Here is a 522-nt window from a genome sequence, read left to right on the forward strand (position 1 = left end):
CTCTTCTTCTTTTTCCTTACTTTTCCATTCTTACTTTACATTCACCTTACGACTACTTCTTCCGTTAGCAACAAGCAGACAACACGATCATCATAGAGGAATAACTGCTGATAATAAATGTGTACCTCAACACCACCTCTTGCATGACCGACCCTATTAATTTCCACTTCTCTTCTTCTGCTGCTGCTACTTCATGGTGGTGTGGGATTATCTCGACGATCAATAAATAAGTAATAAAGCAGCAAACAAGAAAATTGGCTAGAAGAAGTTCAGCAGGCGAGGATAGAAGAAGAATCTCTGCCACAGAAGGAGAGGGAGGGACAGATGGAAGCAGCGAGCGAGGGCAATCAAGGCTATGATGTTGTGACTAATGACGTTGATGATGATGATTGGTGATGGCGCGTGGTTAATTTGCTGGTTGATGTGATGGGTAGTAGGTAACATACAAGAGTCGATGAAGGACTTTGAAGGACTACACAATACTTCTTGTGGGCGCGCGCGGCTGCCTACTACTGCTGCTGG

This window comes from Plasmopara halstedii (assembly GCF_900000015.1).
Source record: "Plasmopara halstedii genome assembly, contig: Scaffold_526, whole genome shotgun sequence".
Classification (NCBI taxonomy): Eukaryota; Oomycota; class Peronosporomycetes; order Peronosporales; family Peronosporaceae; genus Plasmopara; species Plasmopara halstedii.